Raw genomic sequence first — 24,974 nt, 5'->3', positions numbered from 1 at the left:
TACAATCCCGCTCAGGCCCAATAGAGACATCAACAGCCCGGAGTCACAAATATTAAACTTCCAGCCCATTGACTGAATCGTCTGGATCAGCCCACACTCAGCCCAACCTCAATTAAAGGCAGACCAGTCCTGCTAGACAAAGGATTCAACAAAGAAAGCAAGTTTTGTGCAAGGAAAGTTTTGCATGGAAAGAATTATAAAAAGGAAAGGATTATAATTGTAAAGAATGTCATGTATGGAATGGATTGGAGGACAAGCCAGGCCAGTCCTACCATAATTCCACCACCTTGTTTCATATAAATAAAGGCCTATACCTCCAATAAAGCCATCGAGCAATATACGTTTGTCTCTAAGTATTATAATTGCTTGTTCTGAGTGAGTTATATTTTTCTCTTTATTTCTTTTAATAGAGAAAAATTTTGCACCTACACTCTGGCGCTGTCTTTGGGAACCGTATAGAACTATACTCCCACTTTTGTTCCAAATTGTTTCTGTTACTATGATCTGGAATATCAAACAGAGAATCTGCAGCGGTTGATCAACAGGTGGAGTTGATGCAAAAGATGCGCGAAAAATTCCTGCATCAATTCGAAACGCTTCGTCAGGCGAACGAGGCCAGCGTAGCCCAGATTGCACTGCTTCAACAGCAAAACGACACCCTTCAAACGGCGATGGCTCAGTTGCAATCGTAGCCGCCACCAGTTGATGTAGCCGCACCTCCTCCAAACCAAAATGCTCCTCCAATTAACAAACCTCAAGTCAATGGGGCACGGCCTAATAAGGCTTGGCCCAACGAAGTTCAACAAGAGCAGAGGGCAAGGTCCGAGGCAGGTGCTTTGGACAATCTTCCTCGTCGCACGCAAGATGAACAAGCCGAGTCCAGTCGTAAGCTCACAGTATGGTCCAATAGCATTCCAGATGGTGTAGGCATACATGAGGCTTTTGACAAAAAAAGGCTTTTAAGGATTCAGACGCCCGCCGAGATGGCCAGGGAGCATAAGAACTCTCTGGTGAAGACTCCATTCACCGATGATATATATCTCGTTGACAGACCTAAGAAGTTCAGTATGCCATCCTTTACCCAGTTCAATGGCACTGGGGATCCTTCTCGTTACCTCGATCACTATGCGCAAAAGATGGCTCTAGACGATTACAATGATCCATTCATGTATAAGGTTTTTCCAACTAGCTTGACAGAAGCTGCATTGGAATGGTTCAGTAACAGGCCGCACAAATTTATCCCAGACTACAAAACTCTTTACATTATGTTCCTAGCTCAGTACTGTGGAAACAAAAAGCAAAAAAAGAGTATTGCTAGGCTCTTCACCATCAGGCAAAAAAAGGGGGAAACGTTACAGGATTTCTTATCCAGATTTAACATGGAAGCCTCGAAAATTGCAGATTGCTATCCTGCGACCGCAATAGAAACGTTCAAGCTTGCAATAATTCAGGGAACCAAGTTCCATACCTCCTTAGTCAAATATTCTCCTCCGGATATACAGACTCTCAATGCTAGGGCGCAGATCTACATTTGACTTGAGGAGAATATAGCCCACCAAGCGCAGCATGCCACCCTCGTCACAGTGGAGAATAAGCCTCGAGAAAGGGTGTTGAATCCAAAAATTCAGAAGAGCTAGCATGTCTCAGCACCAGTCACTCAAGTACCTAAGAAGAGGCAAAGGACGAAGGAAAAGTTCACACCTCTTCGTACCACCTTGGCTCAACTATTCCAAGAGAATCAAATGAAATTCACAGCCCCTCAGCCAATGAAGTAACCCTTGGCGCAAAAGGACAAGAGCAAGCACTGTGCCTACCATAGAGATTACGGGCATACAACCAATGATTGCAGATCCCTTAGGCGACAAGTGGAGAATATGATAATCAGGGGTGAGTTGGCAGACTACCTCACAACAAAGGAGTACGTGAAGCCGCGGGAGGTTAATCCTCAGAGAGTGGAAGGTAACCAAGTAAAAGTCATCCATACAATACATGGGAGATCAGAAGATGACCAAGAATTGAAAGAGGTATATAGATCTAGGCTGAGGACAGCCCATAAGCTAAGAAAGTTGTCATCGGTGAACGCTATCACCTCGGGCAGTATCAGTGTTGGGTTCGGTGATGCAAATTTATCTAGAGTTCAACTCCCTCACGAGGACCCACTAGTTATCATCTTTCTGGTGGTAAACTATATGATCAAAAGGGTTCTAATAGACCCGGGAAGCAGTGCCAATATTATCATAAAGGCGGTCTTCAAATAGCTAGAAATCCCGGCATCATCAATCGGACCCACCTCTAGTCCCTTGGGGTTTGATGGCACAAAGGTGGACCCTCTTAGGGTGATTGATTTGTCCGTCACTGCGGCAAAAAGGACATTGAAGGAAAACTTTATTCTAATAGAGATTCATCCTTCTCATAATCTCATTATGGGAAGAGGCTGGATCCACCGAATGAACGAGGTCCCGTCTACCCTTCATCAAGTGATGCGATGCTTGTCTTCGGATGGTAAGGAGGTTGTTAATCTCTGGGGAAATCAAGTCGCTGCCAAAGAATGCTACATGTTAACACAGAATGAAGCAAAGAAGGTAGTAAAGCAGTCCCACCAATTGCACCTCCTGGGAGTATGTCCAAATAACAATTACAGAGCCCTCTGCCCAAGTATTTAAAAGCGGAGGATGAAGCCGAAGCTGCAAAGCCTACTGAGGAATCTCTAGAGGCTGTTGAAGTAATCCTCGGCGATCCTCAGAAGGTCACATATATAAGTTCTTCCCCCACAGCCGAAGAAAAGAAAGCGTTAATTGATGTCATTCGACGGAATGCAAATGCATTTGCTTGGGGTCATTTAGACATGGTGGGAATCAATCATTTAGTCTCATGCCATAGCCTGAAGGTGGATCCGGTGTTCAAGCCAGTTAAGCAGAGACACAGAATGTTCGCTCCTGTGCGCAACCGAATTATTGCTGAAGAAGTAAATAAATTGTTTCAGGCGTGCTTCATCCAAGAAGTGCATTATCCATAATGGCTCTCTAACGTGGTGGTAGTTTAGAAGAAGAATGGAAAATGGAGGATGTGCATAGATTTTACCAATCTCAACAAAGCCTGCCCTAAAAACAGTTTTCCACTACCTAAAATAGATCAGATGGTTGATGCTACCACTGGTTTTGAGAGACTCACATTTCTTGATGCATATTCTAGCTATAACCAAATCCTTATGAATCCAGAAGATGAAGAGAAAACTGCCTTTATAACAGAGAAAGGCACCTACTGTTATAGAGTTATGCCCTTTGGACTCAAGAATGCTGGGGCAACTTACCAGCACCTTGTTAACAAGATCTTCGATGAGATATTGGGAAAGACGGTTGAGGCCTATATCGATGACATGGTGGTTAAAAGTGTGAAGAATGAGGAACATCCCAAGCACCTCCACAAGGTCTTTGACACTTTGAGAAGGTATGACATGAAGCTGAACCCTTCGAAGTGCTCTTTTTCGATTTCTTCAGGGTAGTTCCTCAGCCATATTGTCAACAAAAGGGGAATTGAGGTAAGTCCGACTCAGGCTCAGGTCCTTATACAAAATCAAGAACCAAAAACTCGCAGAGAAGTACAAGTTTTGATTGGCCGAATTACAACTCTTAATCAATTCATCTCTCAGTTGTCAGATAAGTGCAAACCATTCTTTGATACAATAAGATCCAAAAACAAACACATATGGGGACCTTAACAGCAAGCTGCTCTCAATTAATTAAAGTGCTACATGGCTAAACCCCCAATTCTGTCGGCTCCAAAGCCTGGTGAAACTCTTATCATATACTTAGCAATCTCTAGCATAGCCATGAGTGCAATATTGATTAGAGAATAAGGGAAGAATCAGTATCCAGTCTTCTTCACCAGTAAGACAATGACAGATGCGGAAACATGATACAGCAAAGCAGAGAAGATTATACTAGCATTGGTGTATGCAAAGAGAAAGCTTCAACACTATTTTGAGTCACATAGCATCAAAGTTCTTACCAACTATCCTATGCGAGTCATTTCTTCTAAGCCAGACTTATCTGAAAAAATAACTAAATAGGCAATCGAACTTAGTTCCTTCGATATATCTTATGAACCAAAGGTGTCACACAAAGGACAAACATTGGTTGACTTCCACTTGGAGTATAAAGATAAGCCCGAAGAGCCAGGTCCTCCTGAGCCATAATGGGAGCTTCGGGTGGATGGTTGACTGCAGCAATCAATCCGTCTGACTTTTCCTGCCACTAACAATGAGGCGGAATATGAGGCCTTGCTCACCAGGCTTCGGTTAGCAAACCAGCTCAAGGTGAGGTATCTAAAGGTTTTCAGTGATTCTCAACTTATTGTGAATCAGGTAACAGGCCAATATTAACCCAAGGAAGATAGAATGAAAGCATACAAGGAGGCTGTGGGGAGCGCTACACGAGGATTTGATCAAATCAAATTCCACCAAGTACCTCGTGAGGAGAACTCCAAAACAGATCAGTTGGCTGCTGCTGCATCTTCTTTAGGCGAAGATTTGGTCTAGATAGTACCAATTGACATCTTGGACGAACCTAGCATAAGCTCTCAGCAGGAGATAATGGTGATCCTAGATATTCCACGCGAACCATATTGAATGGATCCTGAAGAGCACTGAAAAGTGCGTATTTAAACCCCTTAAGCCTAGGCATTCTACTACCTTTATCTATCTTACTTTACCGTTTTAAATTGATTTTGAATTATTTCCATTTTCAGGCACTTATCCTGAAAATAAGCTAACTCAGCCAAATAAGAGCTTAATTGAAGCAATTCTGGGATTAATCAAAGAAAATAGCAAAGTGGAGAAAGAAGGAAGCAAATGAAGCCAAAGGTAGCAAGCAGCAAAGTTCGATCGATCGAACAATGATCGATCTCAGCACTCCAAGATAGATCCAAGCCTTGACCCAAAAGCATAAAGTTCCAAAAGTTCGATCGATCCAACACCATCCTTCGATCGATCGAACACTTTTGTCCTGATTCAAATGATTGATCCTATCCACAGCTGTACCACCCACCATCAACTTTTGTCATTTTCCCATAAATATCTCGGATTTGTCTTTTTCCAAAAAGCTCAGCCAGTTAGATCGATCCAGCCTAAGTTCGATCGATCTCACTTACTTTCAATCGATCTCACTTACTTTCGATCGATCGAACTTCCTCCAATGCGAAAAAGTTAAAATTCCATCTCATTAAAAGTTGTCCTTTATCCAATCAATAGGGAATATTGTGTGCACGACCCCAGCTCATTTTGGGTGTCATTTTGACCTACCTATATAAGGATAAGGATTGCTTTTTCAAAGGGAGCCAACATTATTTTCATATCATCTCTTGGAGAGGAAGTTTAGAGGAGGAAGAGGCTAGAGACACCATTGGAGACTCTTCATCAACAAGGAGCAGATTTCAACCATGGAGTTAGCCCTTGAGGGTTGGAGCATCATCACCATGAGTGGCTAAACATCCTCTTGGGACTAGAGTTAGCCCCAAGCATGCTTTCTATATCTTAATCTTGTGTATTATTGAGGGATTAGTGTTGTAATTGATGTTTTGACACTTTGATATATATAGATCTTGTTTATTCAATTATTTATGTGGTTTAATGCTTCCAATTGGTCATTTCATTCTATCCATATGTCTATGTATGCTAGAATAGATGTTCATGTGCTTATCTCTAGATTTTGTGTTATTGATGCATGTCTATGTGTATTGATGCTATAGATTTAGAGATTGTCAAAACATTGTGCTTAAAAGAATGCTTTTATGATTCTCTTGATGGTTCATGCTTATCTCTTGATGGATTGTGCCTATCCCCTAGTTTATTTTCATGCTAGTAGTGTAAATGTAGTGTAGTTGTAGTGTAGTGTTAAATGGGATGACAATCTATGCTTGTTATTTGATGATCCAAGCTTTTGAATGCAATTAGCATATGTCTCTATCCTTGTGTTGTATTTGGATTATGAGCTTAATGAAAGGATTAATGACTTGTTTTGATTTATTGTGCCTTTCACATGTTATTTAGACAATATATGCTGCATAGCTTAGATATATTGTGCCTTTCACATGATGTTTAGACAATACATGCTTAACTAGTCATCCTTACTTGTTGAATCAACCAAATACATACACACCAATATTGAAACCCACTATTTGCCCTCATTAATCACTTGTTAATGATATAGAAATGCATTACTTGGTGGTGATCTCTCAACCCCAAGATCTCTCTCTCTCTCTCTTACTTACTCTTAATTGCACTCTTTTGCTATTACTTAGTTTAATTGTGTAGCTCTTTAATCAACCAACCAACCAATTGTTTGATCACTCGACCTACTAGCCCTAATTGTGATTCCACGACATTGCTTGATCCTCACAGTCCCTTGGGACGATCCCTACTCACTCTTGCTACGTTAGTAGTAGTGTTGGTAGTGGTTTTAATAAATTTAAATTTGACCCAAAAGGCTTTTCTTGAACCGCACATTCACTACATCAATTTGGCGCATATATCAAGCGGCATGACTCGTCAAATTTTGACGCCGCTACCGGGGATTTGTTGATTAGATTTGGCAACGTCGGATTTGTGGAATTGATTAGGATTAGTACTCTTTTGATCGTGTTTTTACTTTATTTTTATTTTTCTTTTTGGTTACTTATTGTGTTGTTCTTACTTAACTAGGTGCATTGTTGGAGAGGAAGCAAGCAAAGGAGCCATTGAGCATTCAATTCAAGCAAGGAAAGAAAGGAAAAATGTTAAAAACTTAAAAAAAAAATTTGTTAAGCTAAGCTTTAAAATTTGGAATTGAAGTGTTAAAAGACCTTTGTGAGATTTTCTTTACTCAATCCCTTAGTTAAATCGTCGGCCCGTGTGGAGGCTTATTTTTTATTGTCTTGCATCATTGAGTTAAAGTATGGGAGTATGAATTTAACGTTTGTGGAAGAAGTCTAATTGCATTGTTGTGAAGGCACAGTGTTTGTCATTCTTTGTATTTGTTGTGTTTTGTATTGTGCATGCATGGGCGTCGTTCATTGAGACCAACTCTTGCCCCTCTTGATTTGCATCTTGAATCTATTATTAGAAATCCTAGAGGAAGAGGAAGTTCAAATAGAGCCAATCTTTCAATAGATGACCATAATGATAATCATGTTGAGGACATTGGTCACATAGACCAACAAGGTATCCTTCATCCCAATATGCACAATGAGAACATACAAGTACCATTAGGCATACCTAGGCCATTCATTCACCAACCACCACAACAACAAGGCCAAGTTCCATATGGAATGCCAAGGCCAATATATGCTCCACAACCTCCTGTCAACAATCAAGGAATTCAAAACCAAGGTGTTCATGTTGCACCTCAAGTAGCTAATCCACATCTTGCTTTAAGAGATCACTATGTGCCTAATGAATATAATGCACCTACATGCATCCAATTGCCTCCATTTAGAGCACATCATTATGAAATTAAGCCACAAACCATTCAAATGCTTCCTAACTATCATGGACTTCTAAGTGAAGAACCTTACAAGTATTTGGATGAGTTTCTTGAAGTATGTTCTACCGAAAAATATACAGACATGCCGGAAGAGGTTTTAAGACTCAAAATTTTTCCATTCACCTTAAAAGACAAGGCAAAGTATTGGTTTAACAATCTTAGGCCTTTTTCAATCACTTCTTGGGCAGAAATGCAACAAGAGTTCTTGAAGAAGTACTATCCGGTTTCTAAGACTAATGCCATGAGGACCTCAATTCGAGAATTTTCACATGGGGATGGAGAAACATTTGATGAGGCATGGGAATGCTTCAATGAATTGCTTAGGAAGTGCCCACATCATGACATGCCCAAATGGCAATTAGTTCAATACTTCTTTGAGAGCTTATCGGACAACTATAAGGGCACGGTTGATGCTTCTATGGGTAGCTCTTACATTGATAGGCATGAGGATGACGTGTGGCATCTCTATGAAAGTATGAGTGAAAATTCCTTGCATAGAACACTATCATCCAAGAATGGAAGAAATTCACAAGGTCGGAAGAGTGTTGGCTTACATTAAGTCGAACATTCAAATGAAATAGCCGCCAAAATGAAGTCTTTGTCTCAAAGGTTTGATCAATTTTTTATTAACTAAAACTCAGCGAACCAAGTATCTTTCTTCCCTAACCATTCTCATCGTGCGTCAAATGAAACATGTATGACTTGTTCTAGTGTTCTTCATTCTACTTCTCATTGTCCTCACGGACACGTGCAAAGTGAACCTAATGAACAAGTTAATGCGGCTTTTGTGAACCAAGGGAACAATCCTTATGGTACTCATTATAATCCAAGTTGGAGGAATCATCCGAATTTCTCTTAGAAAAACCAAGGAGAGGGCTCAAACCCTTCCCAAGGCGGTTTTCAAGGGAAGTACATTCCACCTCCACTTCAAAACCAAGGATCCCAAGGTTACAGACCCTATCAATCACAAGGGAATCAGTTTGCTAATTCTCATTTTCCCAACCAATCCTATTCCCAAGGTAATACTAGAAGTCCCGCCTTTGAAGAGAAAGTTTTGAATGCTTTGGGCACTTTAGAGGCTAACACTCAATTACTTCATTCTCACTCTCAATCTATTGCAAAGCTAGAAACCCAAGTAGGGCAAATAGCAAGCACTCTCAATGCAAGAGAGAAGGGAAAGATGCCTATAAATGCCCCACCTAAGCAACAATGTGTTGTGGAAACCCATTCCTCATCGGAAGGCCACGCCATTGAACATGTTAATGCGGTGACTACCTTGTGGATTGGTAAGATTGTGAACAATCAAGTTGGAATGTCTAATGAAGAGAGTGAACCGGTACAACCTCAAGTTGTCACCCGTCCCGTTTCACATCACATTCCTCCTTCATTGCATATACATGACCTTATAGATGAGAAAGTCTTAAAAGATGTGTTTGAAAAAGAAGTTTTGAAAAAAGATGTTGAAAAGGTTTTATTGAAAAATGATTTGAAAACTTCTTATGTTGAAGAGAGTTCAAAAGAAAATTTTGAAAAAGTGTTTGAACCAAAGGTTCCATTTCCGGATGCCATAAAAGGATCCATTTCAAAAGACAAGTAAAAGGCAAAAACCAATGAAATCATGGAAATGTTTAGGCAAGTGAAAGTTAATCTTCCACTATTGGATGCAATCAAGCAAATTCCGGCTTATGCCAAATTCGTGAAAGACTTATGCACCCAAAAGCGGAAAAATAAGAGCCAAGCACCAAGAAAAGTGGTTTTGACCGAGCAAGTAAACTCAATTTTGCAACATAACACTCTTCCAAAGTTTAAGGACCCCGGTTCACCCACTACATCATGCATTATTGGTGATCATATCATTAATCGGGCGCTTCTTGACTTAGGAGCAAGTGTTAATCTTCTTCCATACTCGGTTTATGTCAAATTGGGCTTAGGTGAATTGAAACCGACGTCGGTAGTTTTGTAACTTCCCGACCGATCCATTAAGAAGCCTAGGGGTATAATTGAGGATGTTTTGATAAGGATTGACAAATTCTTCTTCCCGGTTGATTTCGTTGTCATAGACACGGAATCGGTTCCCAATCCTAAGAGCCAAATTCCCGTTATCCTTGGCCGTCCTTTCTTGGCAACCGCTAATGCCAACATCAATTATAGGACGGGGATAATGAAGATTTCTTGGCAACCGCTAAGCTTTCATGTCATTATTGAGCATTTTGCAAAGTTCGATTGATCTCAAACTTGAGTTCGATCGATCGAACTCTTCTCTGCATCCAACAATTAGAAAAAAATTCGACCTGCAGAAACCTGCATCCAAATCACCTCTCTGTCCCATCATTCGAACCAACACCAAGATCGATCAAGAGACCTTCGATCGATCCAACTTCCAAGTTCGATCGATCTCATGACTCAACACTTAGAAAAATTTTGAGCCTGCATCAACCTGCATATTTCAGCTCTCTGTCTGATCGTTCGAAACATTCCAAGATCGATCTGAATGTTCTTCGATCGATCCAACTTTCCAATTCGATCGAGCTCATGTTCCAACACTTAGCCAAATTTTTAAACCAAAAACCTGCATATTTTTGCTCTCTGTCTGATTGATCGAACTCTTGTTTCGATCGATCTCAATCTTCATTTCATTATTTTAACTTTAATTTGACTTTTCAACTTTTCAAAAATCCAAAAATATTTTCATTTTTATGTTATTCTATTTTCACTCTCATTTTATTTTGTTTTAATTTTCAACAAGTTTTCAAAAATTCAAAAATATTTAAATTTATTTAGTTTTTAATTTAAATTTAAAACCAAAAAAAAAAAATCCAAAAATACTTTGAAAGGAGTTCATCAAAGTTTGATCGATCACAACTCATCTTCGATCGATCGAACTAGTCGGGAAATGTTTTTAAAAATAGATCCAAGGGTCTTGAGATCGATAATTTGGATCGATCTCAAACCCTAGCCTCTCGTTCCTCTTCACTGTGAATCATCTCTCCTAGCTCCGGCAACTCCTCCGGCGAGATCCAAGCATCTCGAATCTCAGTTCATCTCCATCCTCTTCATCTCATATCATCTCAGTTCATTCTCCATTCTCTCGCTCTCCTGAGGTAAGATCCGAGACATCCTTCCCTAGATTTAAACTCTCATGCATCAATACTTGTTTCAAATGTCGTAATTATATTGCTCTCATGTTGAATCTTCCATTCTCAAAGCTTTAGCATCCATGTCTATATATGTGTATATGTGTGCATAGATTTTGAAGATTTTGTTAGATTTGGGTGTTTGGGCCAAGTTTGGAGTGCATTCAGGCTTGATTTGCGTTGTTGGAGGGCCCACGAACTCATTCGTGCAGGCCCCATGCTTCAAAAGTCACAGATCTGTGATTGTTACATTTCATCGTTGCACTGTTCGATTGATCGAACTAATTTTTGATCGATCGAATATTTACGATCAATCCAACTTTTGTGATCGATCTCATTTCTTTTTCTGATCGATCGAATTTCACAGATCTCATATACACACTTCATTCATCTTATTTTATGTTCATGCTACCTTATATATGCCCAATGCCTGTGATATTCCACATTGGATGCATTTCATACTCACATTGTTTAGCATGTTTCATATTCTGCCACTTGCATAGAATCATGCGATATTTTGTTTTGTCTATCTTATTTGACATACATGTTTCTATATTGTGCTTTATATTCTATATATGCTGGCACTAACTTTTGAATTTCTATTTGCAGACTATGGCTCGCGTTAAGACGGTAGCACGTAGACACCGTCACGGCTCCAGCCGCAGACTTGACGACGGGGCCGGTCCATCTCATGTCCGGGATCCTAGCCCCGAGCACACACAGAGGAGAGTCCGACAGCGGACTGGGGAGACTGCGCAGCCCTCTCATACAGATGAGCCATTACATCCTACTCTACCCCAGTCGCCGGCTCATCCAGCATTCACTCCATCACCATCTCCACCGCATAGAGGCGCTGAGCATCCAGCTCAGCCGGCTCCACCTGTTCAGCCAGCTCATCTACAGTGTGACAGACTCACGCCTCGATATGCACACATGACTATCGAGCACGAGTCAGCATTTGACACCGCATTCTTCTCCAGATCAGTGCTGACTCGATCTGCCTATCAGGACATCATTCAGCAGGGCCTCTCAGCTATTCTTACCCTAATCACAGAGCCGATCTACCCGCGACTGGTACGGTTGTTCTACCAGAACCTCCGACCGTCGCCGCACACTACAGCCGAGCTCATCACCTCTATCGATGGCCATGAGATCACCATTACAGTGGATACTCTGGCCCGTTCGACTCGCTGTCCACATCGGTGCCCGCCCGAGCTACAGGAGACATATCCCAGGTTCCACAGGCCTTCTTACGCCGATATGGCGATTTTTCTCACAGGTCACCATGCCGGTGGCGAGACCTTCGCCACCCGGACATTCTTGCCGGATGACCTGTGGTTTACAGATTCGGTGCTCTACAGAAACATATACATGGCGGGACAGAAACATATACATGGCGGGACACAAGATTCAGAGGTGGGGCGACTATCTAGCAGCCCTGTACGCCTTCTATACCGGCCACTGGGTGTCTATTCCTGCGCTTATCTGGAGCGTGATGAGGAAGCTCTACGATGAGTACGTCAGCAAGGAGGCGCCCGGAAGGGCCAAGTCTCTTCCATTCAGCCACCTCATCACCCAGATTCTCATTGACCAGCGCTATCCCATCCACCCGCAGGAGCACCCCGTGAGAGGTTCCTATCACTTCGTCAAGAAGGACTGGGACAAGAGCTACAGAGCTATTATCACTCGCCTGCAGGTCCATGCCGTACTGGTAGCTACAGAGCTGGAGCTAGAGGTGGAGGCGGCAGCATAAGCCCATGCAGAGGCACCGACAGAAGCAGCAATAGCACATCCCGCAGTGGACGACGCACCAGTCGATCCAGCTGCCCAGCATTTAGACATCAACTTAGAGCGCCCCACAGACGATGCAGAGTAGGACTCTCCAACCAAGTCGCCCATTCATGAGCAGGAGCAGACTCCGGAGCTTTCTTCTGATTCATCTATGCCTGAGACTCCAGATATAACCCCCGGCTTTGGAGTACGTCTGCAGATGCTCAAGGATGCTGTTGTTACCATCCGAGCTGACCTCACAGCCCACAGAGCTGAGTTTGCTGCCTTCCGCACGGATGTCGCGACCATGTTCAGAGATTTATCCAGAGACATCCGCGGAGCCAGACCTGCCCGTCCTACCTCATCTTCCTGAGCTCCTAGTCCTTTCTATCTTATGATCCCTCTCTCATTTTGATACTTTATTATTGTCACTGTATTATTTTTACAGCCGGTCTGTCGGCTTTGATATTTTTGTTTTACCTGCACTTTCTCTATTTTATATATCTATTTTTGCTATGGATGTCATATGATTGTATTCTCATATCTGTATGTTTGACTCCATCAGGTGCATCACAGTGACTTCAGTGAGAGAGTGCTACCCAATTTCCAGGATCACCCTTATACCTCTCTCATTTCGTTATCTGTTTATCCCATTTACACTTGTATGACCACTGTGCACTGATTATCCCATTTTGTTATCTGATAAGTTTATCCAAGTGTCAATTTTAAGGACCACAGCTCATCCCAAGTTTGGGGGGGCAATGCCACCCACTTCGGATACTTCAGTCCCGATCATTCTTGCTTTGTTGCACTGGTATACTCTTTCCTTTGTTCTCTTTGCACATTGAGGACATTTTGCAATTTAAGTTTGGGGGGAATGGTGCTCTACAGTGTTAGTTTTAAATTCAAAATTTTTAGAATGCTTGTGTATTTGAGGGATATTTCTATGATTGGTCCATATCTAGCTATGATTTTGATCTTTTGAGGACTATATTGCTTAAAGTTTAAAAATTGCTTGACTTGAGAGGCCAATACTCCTTGTATGCCTTGTGGAAGCCATTTAGGAGTAATTTTTCGAAAGATTGATATCTTGCTTGCATTTGTGGTCCACATCATCTTGATTTTGTGATTGTTTTGAGATACACTCTAGTCTTCTACACTAACACCGGTGCACACTAGCATTCATTTGTGGGGTACATGCTTTGTTAATTATTGAATTAGTAATATCCCAATTGAGATAGTAGTGCATTGAAAGCTTTAATTCTTGATAAAGGTGGATAACAACCCCTTTTCACTAAGTAGCTGGGATTCTAGCCTCATCAAGCATTGAACTTCTCGCGCCGAAAGGTGGAGGGCCTAAACTCTAGGTTAACAATTATTTATAAAAAAAATAAAAATAAAATAAAAAAAGCAATAAAAGTGAGGACTTCTCTCAAAAATTGAGAAGTGGGAAATGATTAGATGGTTGTTGTCTTGATTTGTAGCCTAGTTGATTTGAGCTTGTAAGTCCATAGGGGTATTTGAATGCCTAATACCCTAAAGCCGTCTGGTTTGGGAGTCATTGACCTAACGCTCGACCTCATGAATCGCTAGAAAGCTTAAGAGATCAACACATTGCACTACACTTCCATCTTTGATCCCCTTAAAAAAAAAAAAAATGAATGAGTGAAAAGAATAAGCGCACCTAGATGAATAAAGCTTTAATAAAAGGTCCACTTTTTGTCTTGATGATCTGTACTAGATTGTGTGCTAGTTTGAGGGTAATGATGTGATTAATTCTTTAGTTGGCTTAGATAGCAACACATTTGATGCCGGTCCACTCAAAAGGATTCTAGAGTTGTTTTGATTTGCATGATCATTTTCTTGATGTGTGGAGGACCATACTTGCTTGCTTGATGTTGAAATTTTGGGAGATTGCTTAGAAAGGGTTAAAAAATTGCATACTTGAGGTAGGTTTCTCCCAATACTTGTTTGCAATATTGGTACCTCTTTTGAAAGAATGAGCTTAATGTTTATGGGTACCATTTCTGGAAACCCTCACGAGACTTCACTCGTCCACTAGGGGTAACCTAGGGGTTTAAAAGACTTGTTGCATATGCTAAATGCAATCGTGTTCCCTACGAAAGTGGCGTTATCCATTTATTATTTTCTAGATTCATACTTGTATAGTTGTTTATTTCATTCATTTTCTTTCTAGTTCATTGCTAGGGACTAGCAATATTTAAGTTTGAGGGTGTGATGAGCACTGAAAAGTGCGTATTGAAACCCCTTAAGCTTATGCATTCAACTACCTTTATCTATCTTACTTTACCGTTTTAAATTGATTTCGAATTATTTCCATTTTCAGGCACTTATCCTGAAAATAAGCTAACTCAGCCAAATAAGAGCTTAATTGAAGCAATTCTGGGATTAATCAAAGAAAAGAGCAAAGTGGAGAAAGAAGGAAGCAAATGAAGCCAAAGGTGGCAAGCAGCAAAGTTCGATCGATCCAAGTTCAACGTTCGATCGATCGAACATTGATCGATCTCAGCACTTCAAGATAGATCCAAGCCTTGACCCAAAAGCATAAAGTTCCAAAAATTCGATTGATCCAACACCATCCTTCGATCGATTGAACACTTTTATCCTTATTCAAATGATTGATCATATCCACAGCTGTACCACCCACTATCCACTTTTGTCCTTTTCCCATAAATATCTCGCATAAATATCTCGGATTTGTCTTTTTCCAAAAAGCTCAGCCAATTGGATCGATCCAACCTATGTTCGATCGATCTCACTTACTTTCGATCGATCTCACTTCCTCCGGTGCAAAAAAGTTAAAATTCCATCTCATTGAAAGTTGTCCTTTATCTAATCATTAGGAAATATTGTGTGCACAACCCCAGCTCATTTTGGGTGTCATTTTGACCTACCTATATAAGGATAAGGATTGTTTTTTCAAGGGGAGCCAACATTATTTTCATATCATCTCTTGGAGAGGAAGTTTAGAGGAGGAGGAGGCTAGAGACACCATTGGAGACTCTTCATCAACAAGGAGCAGATTTCAACCATGGAGTTAGCCCTTGAGGGTTGGAGCATCATCACCATGAGTGGCTAGACATCCTCTTGGGGTTAGATTAGCCCCAAGCATGCTTTCTATATCTTAATCTTGTGTATTATTGAGGGATTAGTGTTGTAATTGATGTTTTGACACTTTGATATATATAGATCTTGTTTATTCAATGATTTATGTGGTTTAATGCTTCCAATTGGTCATTTCATTCTATCCATATGTCTATGTATGCTAGAATAGATGTTCATGTGCTTATCTCTAGATTTTGTGTTATTAATGCATGTCTATGTGTATTGATGCTATAGATTTAGAGATTGTCAAAACATTGTGCTTAAAAGAATGCTTTTGTGATTCTCTTGATGGTTCATGCTTATCTCTTGATGGATTGTGCCTATCCCCTAGTTTATTTTCATGCTAGTAGTGTAGATGTAGTGTAGTTGTAGGGTAGTGTTAAATGGGAGGACAATCTATGCTTGTTGTTTGATGTTCCAAGCTTTTGAATGCAATTAGCATATGTCTCTATCCTTGTGTTGTATTTGGATTGTGAGCTTAATGAAAGGATTGATGACTTGTTTTGATTTATTGTGCCTTTCACATGTTGTTTAGACAATATATGTTGCATAGCTTAGATATATTATGCCTTTCACATGATGTTTAGACAATACATGCTTAACTAGTCATCCTTGCTTGTTGAATCAACCAAATACACACACACCAATATTACAACCCACTATTTGCCCTCATTAATCACTTGTCAATGATATAGAAATGCATTGCTTGGTGGTGATCTCTAAGCCCCAAGATCTCTCTCTCTCTCTCTTACTTACTCTTAATTGAACTATTTTGCTATTACTTAGTTTAATTTAGTTGCTCTTTAATCAACTAACCAACCAATTGTTTGATCACTTGACCTACTAGCCCTAATTGTGATTCCACGACATTGCTCGATCCTCACAGTCCCTTGGGACGATCCCTACTCACTCTTGCTACGTTAGTAGTAGTGTTGGTAGTGGTTTTAATAAATTTAAATTTGACCCAAAAGGCTTTTCTTGAACCGCACATTCACTACATCAATTTGGCGCATATATCAATTGGCATGACTCGTCAAATTTTGGCGCCGCTGCCGAGGATTTGTTGATTAGATTTGGCAACGTCGGATTTGTGGAATTGATTAGGATTAGTACTCTTTTGATCGTGTTTTTACTTTATTTTTATTTTTCTTTTTGGTTACTTATTGTGTTGTTCTTACTTAACTAGGTGCATTGTTGGAGAGGAAGCAAGTAAAGGAGCCATTGAGCATTCAATTCAAGCAAGCAAAGAAAGGAAAAATGTTAAAAACTTAAAAAAAAATTTGTTAAGCTAAGCTTTAAAATTTGGAGTTGAAGTGCTAAAGGACCTTTGTGAGATTTTTCTTTACTCAATCCCTTAGTTAAATCGTCGACCCGCGTGGAGGCTTATTTTTTGCTGTCTTCCATCATTGAGTTAAAGTATAGGAGTATGAATTTAACGTTTGTGGAAGAAGTCTAATTGCATTGTTGTGAAGGCATAGTGTTTGTCATTCTTTGTGTTTGTTGTGTTTTGTATTGTGCATGCATGGGCGTTGTTCATTAAGACCAACTCTTGCCCCTCTTGATTTGCATCTTGAATCTATCATTAGAAATCGTAGGGGAAGAGGAAGTTCAAATAAAGCCAATCTTTCAATGGATGACCATAATGATAATCATGTTGAGGACATTGGTCACATAGACCAACAAGGTATCCTTCATCCCAATGTGCACAATGAGAACATACAAGTACCATTAGGCATGCTTAAGCCATTCATTCACCAACCACCACAACAACAAGGCCAAGTTCCATATGGAATGCCAAGGCCAATGTATGCTCCACAACCTCCCGTCAACAATCAAGGAATTCAAAACCAAGGTGTTCATGTTGCACCTCAAGTAGCTAATCCACCTCTTGTTTTAAGAGATCACTACGTGCCTAATGAATACAATGCACCTACATGCATCCAATTGCCTCCATTTAGAGCACCTCATTATGAAATTAAGCCACAAACCATTCAAATGCTTCCTAACTATCATGGACTTCCAAGTGAAGAACCTTACAAGCATTTGGATGAGTTTCTTGAAGTATGTTCCACTGTAAAATATACGGACATGCCGGAAAAGGTTTTAAGACTCAAACTTTTTCCATTCACCATAAAAGATAAGGCAAAGTATTAGTTTAACAATCTTAGGCCTTTTTCAATCACTTCTTGGGCAGAAATGCAACAAGAGTTCTTGAAGAAGTACTATCCGGTTTCTAAGACCAATGCCATGAGGACCTCAATTCGAGAATTTTCACATCGGGATGGAGAAACGTTTCATGAGGCATGGGAATGCTTCAATGAATTGCTTAAGAAGTGTCCACATCATGACATGCCCAAATGGCAATTAGTTCGATACTTCTTTGAGAGCTTATCGGACAACTATAAGGGTATGGTTGATGCTTCCATGGGTGGCTCTTACATTAATAGGCATGAGGATGACGTGTGGCGTCTCTATGAAAGTATGAGTGAAAATTCCTTGCATAGAACACTATCATCCAAGAATGGAAGAAATTCACAAGGTCGGAAGAGTGTTGGCTCACATCAAGTCGAACATTCAAATGAAATAGCCGTCAAAATGAAGTCTTTGTCTCAAAGGTTTGATCAATTTTTTATTAACTAAAACTCGGCGAACCAAGTATCTTTCTTCCCTAACCATTCTTATCGTGCGTCAAATGAAACATGTATGACTTGTTCTAGTGTTCTTCATTCTACTTCTCATTGTCCTCACGGACACGTGCAAAGTGAACCTAATGAACAAGTTAATGCGGCTTTTGTGAACCAAGGGAACAATCCTTATGGTACTCATTATAATCCAAGTTGGAGGAATCATCCGAATTTCTCTTAGAAAAACCAAGGAGAGGGCTCAAACCCTTCCCAAGGCGGTTTTCAAGGGAAGTACATTCCACCTCCACTTCAAAACCAAGGATCCCAAGGTTACAGACCCTATCAATCACAAGGGAATCAATTTGCTAATTCTCATTTTCCCAACCAATCCTATTCCCAAGGTAATACTAGAAGTCCCGCCTTTGAAGAGAAAGTTTTGAATGCTTTGGGCACTTTAGAGGCTAACACTCAATTACTTCATTCTCACTCTCAATCTATTGCAAAGCTAGAAACCCAAGTAGGGCAAATAGCAAGCACTCTCAATGCAAGAGAGAAGGGAAAGATGCCTATAAATGCCCCACCTAAGCAACAATGTGTTGTGGAAACCCATTCCTCATCGGAAGGCCACGCCATTGAACATGTTAATGCGGTGACTACCTTGTGGATTGGTAAGATTGTGAACAATCAAGTTGGAATGTCTAATGAAGAGAGTGAACCGGTACAACCTCAAGTTGTCACCCGTCCCGTTTCACATCCCATTCCTCCTTCATTGTATATACATGACCTTATAGATGAGAAAGTCTTAAAAGATGTGTTTGAAAAAGAAGTTTTGAAAAAAGATGTTGAAAAGGTTTTATTGAAAAATGATTTGAAAACTTCTTGTGTTGAAGTGAGTTCAAAAGAAAATTTTGAAAAAGTGTTTGAACCAAAGGTTCCATTTCCGAATGCCATAAAAGGATCCATTTCAAAAGACAAGCAAAAGGCAAAAACCAATGAAATCATGGAAATGTTTAGGCAAGTGAAAGTTAATCTTCCACTAATGGATGCAATCAAGCAAATTCCGGCTTATGCCAAATTCGTGAAAGACTTATGCACCCAAAAGCGGAAGAACAAGAGCCAAGCACCAAGAAAAGTGGTTTTGACCGAGCAAGTAAGCTCAATTTTGTAACATAACACTCTTCCAAAGTTTAAGGACCCCGGTTCACCCACTACATCATGCATTATTGGTGATCATATCATTAATCGGGCGCTTCTTGACTTAGGAGTAAGTGTTAATCTTCTTCCATACTCGGTTTATGTCAAATTGGGCTTAGGTGGTTTTGTAACTTCCCGACCGATCCATTAAGAAGCCTAGGGGTATAATTGAGGATGTTTTGATAAGGATTGACAAATTCTTCTTCCCAGTTGATTTCGTTGCCATAAACACGGAATCGGTTCCCATGCCTAAGAGCCAAATTCTCATTATCCTTGGCCGTCCTTTCTTAGCAACCGCTAATGCCAACATCAATTGTAGGACGGGGATAATGAAGATTTCATTTGACAAATATGAAGGAGAAGTCAATCTTGTAGATGAATGTTATGATCTTCCATGCCACAGAAATGAGCTTTTGTGTAAAACGAAAACTTTCAAAAGATCATCTTCAACCTTACATTCTAAAAGTCTTGTTCAAACTCTTGCTTTGAAAGGGCATGGAAGTCCAAAGGTTGTAATTGCATAGACAAGGGACTAAAGACGTCTTTTGAGCTTAGTCCAACAAGTTCTTCAAAGAACTATTTGTTGGGCGGAGTTCAAAGCATCAATCACCCCAACAAGGAGGGGATGCATTATAAGATCTTTGATCCAGGCTAAAAGAGCCCAATGTCTTGCTAGAGACGTTAAAGACTAGCAAAAGCATTCGTAGGGTGTCAAAACCCTATTCCTCCCCCATTTCTATCTTTCATTTCATTTCTTATTTTGTCAAATAAGATAGAAAAAATTTTGACCTGCAGAAACCTGCATCCAAACCACCTCTCTGTCCCATCGTTCGAACCAACTCCAAGATCGATCAAGAGACCTTCGATCGATCCAACTTCCAAGTTCGATTGATCTCATGACTCAACACTTAGAAAAATATTGAGCCTGCATCAACCTACATATTTCAGCTCTCTGTCTGATCGTTCGAAACATTCTAAGATCGATCTAAAAGTTCTTCGATCGATCCAACTTTCCAATTCGATCGAGCTCATGTTCCAACACTTAGCCAAATTTTTAAACCAAAAACCTGCATATTTTTGCTCTCTGTCTGATCGATCGAACTCTTGTTTCGATCGATCTCAATCTTTATTTCATTATTTTAACTTTAATTTGACTTTTCAACTTTTCAAAAATCCAAAAATATTTTCATTTTTATTTTATTCTATTTTCACTCTCGTTTTATTTTGTTTTAATTTTCAACAAGTTTTCAAAAATTCAAAAATATTTTAATTTATTTAGTTTTTAATTTAAATTTAAAACCAAAAAAAAAAATCCAAAAATACTTTGAAAGGAGTTCATCAAAGTTCGATCGATCACAACTCATCTTCGATCGATCGAACTAGTCGGGAAATGTTTTTAAAAATAGTTCCAAGGGTCTTGAGATCGATAATTTGGATCGATCTCACTCACTAAACCCTAGCCTCTCGTTCCTCTTCACTGTGAATCATCTCTCCTAGCTCCGGCAACTCCTCCGACGAGATCCAAGCATCTCGAATCTCAGTTCATCTCCATCCTCTTCATCTCATATCATCTCAGTTCATTCTCCATTCTCTCGCTCTCTTGAGGTAAGATCCGAGACATCCTTCCCTAGATTTAAACTCTCATGCATCAATACTTGTTTCAAATGTCGTAATCATATTGTCTCATGTTGAATCTTCCATTCTCAAAGCTTTAGCATCCATGTCTATATATGTGTATATGTGTGCATAGATTTTGAAGATTTTATTAGATTTGGGTGTTTGGGCCACGTTTGGAGTGCATTTAGGCTTGATTTGCGTTGTTGGAGGGCCCACGAACTCATTCGTGTGGGCCCCATGCTTCAAAAGTCACAGATTTGTGATTGTTACATTTCATCGTCGCACTGTTTGATCGATCGAACTAATTTTTGATCGATCGAATATTTGCGATCGATCCAACTTTTGTGATCGATCTCATTTCTTTTTCTGATCGATCGAATTTCACAGATCTCATATACACACTTCATTCATCTTATCTTATGTTCATGATACCTTATATATGCCCAATGCCTGCGATATTCCACATTGGATGCATTTCATACTCACATTGTTTAGCATGTTTCATATTCTGCCACTTGCATAGAATCATGCGATATTTTGTTTTGTCTATCTTATTTGACATACATGTTTCTATATTGTGCTTTATATTCTATATATGCTGGCACTAACTTTTGAATTTCTATTTGCAGACTATGGCTCGCGTTAAGACGGTAGCACGTAAACACCGTCACGGCTCCAGCTGCAGACTTGACGACAGGGCCGGTCCATCTCATGTCCGGGATCCTAGCCCCGAGCACACACAGAGGAGAGTCCGACAGCGGACTGAGGAGACTGCGCAGCCCTCTCATACAGATGAGCCATTATATCCTACTCTACCCCAGTCGCCGGCTCATCCAGCATTCACTCCATCACCATCTCCACCGCATAGAGGCGCTGAGCATCCAGCTCAGCCGACTCCACCTGTTCAGCCAGCTCATCTACAGTGTGACAGACTCACGCCTCGATATGCACACATGACTATCGAGCACGAGTCAGCATTCGACACCGCATTCTTCTCCAGATCAGTGCTGACTCGATCTGCCTATCAGGACATCATTCAGCAGGGCCTCTCAGCTATTCTTGCCCTAATCACAGAGCCGATCTACCCGCGACTGGTACGGTTGTTCTACCAGAACCTCCGACCGTCGCCGCACACTACAGCCGAGCTCATCACCTCTATCGATGGCCATGAGATCACCATTACAGTGGATACTCTGGCCCGTTCGACTCGCTGTCCACATCGGTGCCCGCCCGAGCTACAGGAGACATATCCCAGGTTCCACAGGCCTTCTTACGCCGATATGGCGATTTTTCTCACAGGTCACCATGCCGGTGGCGAGACCTTCGCCACCCGGACATTCTTGCCGGATGACCTGTGGTTTACAGATTCGGTGCTCTACAGAAACATATACATGGCGGGACACAAGATTCAGAGGTGGGGCGACTATCTAGCAGCCCTGTACGCCTTCTATACCGGCCACTGGGTGTCTATTCCTGCGCTTATCTGGAGCGTGATGAGGAAGCTCAACGATGAGTACGTCAGCAAGGGGGCGCCCGGAAGGGCCAAGTCTCTTCCATTCAGCCACCTCATCACCCAGATTCTCATTGACCAGCGCTATCCCATCCACCCGCAGGAGCACCCCGTGAGAGGTTCCTGTCACTTCGTCAAGAAGGACTGGGACAAGAGCTACAGAGCTATTATCACTCGCCTGCAGGTCCATGCCGTACTGGCAGCTGCAGAGCTGGAGCTAAAGGAGGAGGCGGCAGCACAGGCCCATACAGAGGCACCGGCAGAGGCAGCAGCAGCACATCCCGCAGCGGACGACGCACCAGTCGAATCCGCTGCCGAGCATTTAGACATCGACTTAGAGCGCCCTGCAGACGATGCAGAGCAGGACTCTCCAACCAGGTCGCCCATTCATGAGCAGGAGCAGACTCCGGAGCTTTCTTCTGATTCATCTATGCCTGAGACTCCAGATATGACCCCCGGCTTTGGAGTACGTCTGCAGACGCTCAAGGATGCTGTTGTTACCATCCGAGCTGACCTCACAGCCCACAGAGCTGAGTTTGCTGCCTTCCGCACGGATGTCGCGACCATGTTCAGAGATTTATCCAGAGACATCCGCGGAGCCAGACCTGCCAGTCTTACCTCATCTTCCTGAGCTCCTAGTCCTTTCTTTCTTATGATCCCTCTCTCATTTTGATACTTTATTATTGTCACTGTATTATTTTTACAGCCGGTCTGTCGGCTTTGATATTTTTGTTATACCTGCACTTTCTCTATTTTATATATCTATTTTTGCTATGGATGTCATATGATTGTATTCTCATATCTGTATGTTTGACTCCATCAGATGCATCACAGTGACTTCAGTGAGAAAGTGCTACCCAATTTCCAGGACCACCCTTATACCTCTCTCATTTCGTTATCTATTTATCCCATCTACACTTGCATGACCACTGTGCACTGATTATCCCATTTTGTTATCTGATAAGTTTATCCAAGTGCCAATTTTCAAAACCACAGTTCATCCCACGTTTGGGGGGGAAATGCCACCCACTTCGGATACTGCAGTCCCGATCATTCTTGCTTTGTTGCACTGGTATACTCTTTCCTTTGTTCTCTTTGCACATTGAGGACATTGTGCAATTTAAGTTTGGGGGGAATGGTGCTCTACAGTGTTAGTTTTAAATTCAAAATTTTTAGCATGACTTGTGTATTTGAGGGATATTTCTATGATTGGTCCATATCTAGCTATGATTTTGATCTTTTGAGGACTATATTGCTTAAAGTTTAAAAATTGCTTGACTTGAGAGGCCAATACTCCTTGTATGCCTTGTGGAAGCCATTTAGGAGTAAATTTTTCGAAAGATTGATATCTTGCTTGCATTTGTGGTCTACATCATCTTGATTTTGTGATTGTTTTGAGATTCACTCTAGTCTTCTACACTAGCACCGGCGCACACTAGCATTCATTTGTGGGGTACATGATTTGTTAATTATTGAATTGGTTATATCCCAATTGAGATAGTAGTGCATTGAAAGCTTTCATTCTTGATAAAGGTGGATAACAACCCCTTTTCACTAAGTAACCGGGATTCTAGCCTCATCAAGCATTGAACTTCTCGCGCCGAAAGGTGGAGGGCCCAAACTCTAGGTTAACCATTGTTTATTAAAAAAAAAAAAAAAAAAAGCAAAAAGCAATAAAAGTGAGGACTTCTCTGAAAAATTGAGAAGTGAGAAATGATTAGATGGTTGTTGTCTTGATTTGTAGCCTAGTTGATTTGAGCTCGTATGTCCGTAGGGGTATTTGAATGCCTAATGCCCTAAAGCCATCTGGTTTGGGAGTCATTGACCTAACACTCAACCTCATGAATTGCTAGAAAGCTTAAGAGATAAACACATTGTACTATACTTCCATCTTTGATCCTTTAAAAAAAAAATCAAATGAGTGAATAGAATAAGCGCACCTAGATAAATAAAGCTTTAATAAAAGGTCCACTTTTTGTCTTGATGATCGGTACTAGATTTGTGTGCTAGTTTGAGGGTAAGGATGTGATTAATTCTTTAGTTGGCTTAGATAGCAACACATTTGCTGCCGGTCCACTCAAAAGGATTCTAAAGTTGTTTTAATTTGCATGATCATTTTCTTGATGTGTGTAGGACCATACTTGCATGCTTGATGTTGAAATTTTGGGAGATTGTTTAGAAAGGGTTGAAAAATTGCATACTTGATGTAGTTTTCTCCCAATGCTTGTTTGCAATATTGGTACCTTTTTTGAAAGAATGAGCTTAATGTTTGTGGGTACCATTTCTGGAAACCCTCACGAGACTTCACTCATCCACTAGGGGTTTAAAAGGCTTGTTGCATATGCTAAATGTAATCGTGTTCCCTACGAAAGTGGCGTTATCCATTTATTATTTTCTAGATTCATACTTGTATAGTTGTTTATTTCATTTCTTTTCTTTCTAGTTCATTGCTAGGGACTAGCAATATTTAAGTTTGGGGGTG

General features: G+C 40.8%; 2 pseudogenes; both read right to left on the bottom strand.

The window, feature by feature from the left end:
- Positions 1–7,763: 7,763 nt before the first annotated feature.
- LOC132272240 (small nucleolar RNA R71) lies at positions 7,764–7,862 on the bottom strand (annotated as a pseudogene).
- A 9,937-nt stretch (positions 7,863–17,799) lies between these two features.
- Positions 17,800–17,898, bottom strand: LOC132272252 (small nucleolar RNA R71; annotated as a pseudogene).
- Positions 17,899–24,974: the final 7,076 nt, after the last annotated feature.

This window comes from Cornus florida, unplaced genomic scaffold, assembly GCF_030987335.1.
Source record: "Cornus florida cultivar Cherokee Brave unplaced genomic scaffold, ASM3098733v1 CherokeeBrave_3.0.0_Hap2_Chr08, whole genome shotgun sequence".
NCBI classification, from domain to species: Eukaryota; Viridiplantae; Streptophyta; class Magnoliopsida; order Cornales; family Cornaceae; genus Cornus; species Cornus florida.
The sequence above is the reverse complement of the archived record's forward strand: the minus strand, read 5'-3'. Positions and strand labels throughout refer to the sequence as shown.